Source organism: Eriocheir sinensis, unplaced genomic scaffold (genome assembly GCF_024679095.1).
Source record: "Eriocheir sinensis breed Jianghai 21 unplaced genomic scaffold, ASM2467909v1 Scaffold1035, whole genome shotgun sequence".
NCBI classification, from domain to species: Eukaryota; Metazoa; Arthropoda; class Malacostraca; order Decapoda; family Varunidae; genus Eriocheir; species Eriocheir sinensis.
Window position 1 is genome coordinate 90,087 of NW_026110336.1, and position 2,577 is coordinate 92,663.

Consider the following 2,577-nt stretch of genomic DNA (forward strand, 5'->3'; position numbering starts at 1 on the left):
CGGTACGGTTATTTTAGTGCCAGAAGTACGTTTTTTTGTAACGGTTCGACATATTTCCTCAAGTCCGGTATGGCAGGAAAGTACAGTGGACGCCAGAGTGACTTATTTCTGCCGGGAGGTATTTCTCCCAACACTGCCGCCCTGTCATGTCTTGTGCCGTGTATTTCCACCGTCACACACCAGGGGGCTTCGTGGTGCAGTGGTTAGCACACTCACCTCACACCCAAGAGAGCCCGGGTTTGATTCCCGGGCGGAGTGGAAAAATTTGGGCGGCTTCTCCGATACCCTACGCCCCTGTCCACCCAGCAGTGAATGGGTACCAGGTATTAATCCCTTCTCCTATAATTCTTTCCCCTTCTGTCTCTCTCCGCCATATGACCACAGATGTTGTGTCCCGTCTCCTGGGGTCTGTTCACTTCTCCTATAATTCCTCTTCTGTCCCTCTCCGGTATATGACCACAGATGTTGTGTCCCGTCTCCTGGGGTCTGTTCCCTTCTCCTATAATTCCTTCCCCTTCTGTCCCTCTCCGGCATAATACCACAGATGTTGTGTCCCGTCTCCTGGGGTCTGTTCCCTTCTCCTATAATTCCTTCCCCTTCTGTCCCTCTCCGGCATATGACCACAGATGTTGTGTCCCGTCTCCTGGGGTCTGTTCCCTTTTCCTATAATTCCTTCCCCTTCTGTCTCTCTCCGGCATATGACCACAGATGTTGTGTCCCATCTCCTGGGGTCTGTTCCCTTCTCCTATAATTCCTTCCCCTCCTGTCTCTCTCCGGCACATGACCACAGATGTTGTGTCCCATCTCCTGGGGTCTGTTCCCTTCTCCTATAATTCCTTCCCCTCCTGTCTCTCTCCGGCAAATGACCACAGATGTTGTGTCCTGTCTCCTAGGGTCTGTTCCCTTCTCCTATAATTCCTTCCCCTCCTGTCTCTCTCCGGCATATGACCACAGATGTTGTGTCCTGTCTCCTGGGGTCTGTTCCCTTCTCCTATAATTCCTTCCCCTCCTGTCTCTCTCCGGCATATGACCACAGATTTGCTCACTAAACCAAACTTTCCAAACTTTTCTTTCTGCCACACACCACCTGCTGAATAATTTTAAACTAACCAAACCTGTCTTATTCTAACCTAACCTTCCTAACGGGCAACCCCTTACGCTGTGTTGGTAACGAGACAAACACTTGGCTGTTTTCCATCACATTTACATCCTGGATTGATGCACAAGACTTTCCTGTGGTGTGAATATGTCCTTCATTTGAATGTGACCCACAAGGAGGGAAATATTCCATCAGGAGGGCTGAGGCAGACTACAGTAACCCAGGGATGCGGCAGCAGGTACAGGCAGGAGGGATGGGGCAGACTACAGTAACCCAGGGATGGGGCAGCAGGTACAGGCAGGAGGGCTGAGGCAGACTACAGTAACCCAGGGATGGGGCAGCAGGTACAGGCAGGAGGGCTGAGGCAGACTACAGTAACCCAGGGGTGGGGCAGCAGGTACAGGCAGGAGGGCTGAGGCAGACTACAGTAACCCAGGGGTGGGGCAGCAGGTACAGGCAGGAGGGCTGGGGCAGACTACAGTAACCCAGGGGTGGGGCAGCAGGTACAGGCAGGAGGGCTGGGGCAGACTACAGTAACCCAGGGGTGGGGCAGCAGGTACAGGCAGGAGGGCTGGGGCAGACTACAGTAACCCAGGGATGGGGCAGCAGGTACAGGCAGGAGGGCTGGGGCAGACTACAGTAACCCAGGGATGGGGCAGCAGGTACAGGCAGGAGGGCTGGGGCAGACTACAGTAACCCAGGGGTGGGGCAGCAGGTACAGGCAGGAGGGCTGGGGCAGACTACGGTAACACAGGGGTGGGGTAGCAGGTACAGGCAGGAGGGCTGAGGCAGACTACAGTAACCCAGGGATGGGGCAGCAGGTACAGGCAGGAGGGCTGGGGCAGACTACAGTAACCCAGGGGTGGGGCAGCAGGTACAGGCAGGAGGGCTGAGGCAGACTACAGTAACCCAGGGATGGGGCAGCAGGTACAGGCAGGAGGGCTGGGGCAGACTACAGTAACCCAGGGGTGGGACAGCAGGTACAGGCAGGAGGGCTGAGGCAGACTACAGTAACCCAGGGGTGGGGCAGCAGGTACAGGCAGGAGGGCTGAGGCAGACTACAGTAACCCAGGGGTGGGGCAGACTACAGTAACCCAGGGGTGGGGCAGCAGGTACAGGCAGGAGGGCTGAGGCAGACTACAGTATCCCAGGGGTGGGGCAGCAGGTACAGGCAGGAGGGCTGGGGCAGACTACAGTAACCCAGGGATGGGGCAGCAGGTACAGGCAGGAGGGCTGGGGCAGACTACAGTAACCCAGGGGTGGGGCAGCAGGTACAGGCAGGAGGGCTGAGGCAGACTACAGTAACCCAGGGGTGGGGCAGCAGGTACAGGCAGGAGGGCTGGGGCAGACTACAGTAACCCAGGGATGGGGCAGCAGGTACAGGCAGGAGGGCTGGGGCAGACTACAGTAACCCAGAGGTGGGGCAGCAGGTACAGGCAGGAGGGCTGAGGCAGACTACAGTAACCCAGGGGTGGGGC

The 2,577-nt window shown here is 57.0% G+C and overlaps 1 long non-coding RNA gene across 1 annotated transcript; it reads left to right on the forward strand.

The window, feature by feature from the left end:
* The first annotated feature begins 1,385 nt into the window (after positions 1-1,385).
* Positions 1,386-2,072, forward strand: LOC126989059 (uncharacterized). Its single transcript, XR_007742838.1, has 3 exons — positions 1,386-1,443; positions 1,868-1,920; positions 1,974-2,072. It is a non-coding gene; the product is annotated as an uncharacterized LOC126989059 (long non-coding RNA).
* The last annotated feature ends 505 nt before the right edge of the window (positions 2,073-2,577 follow it).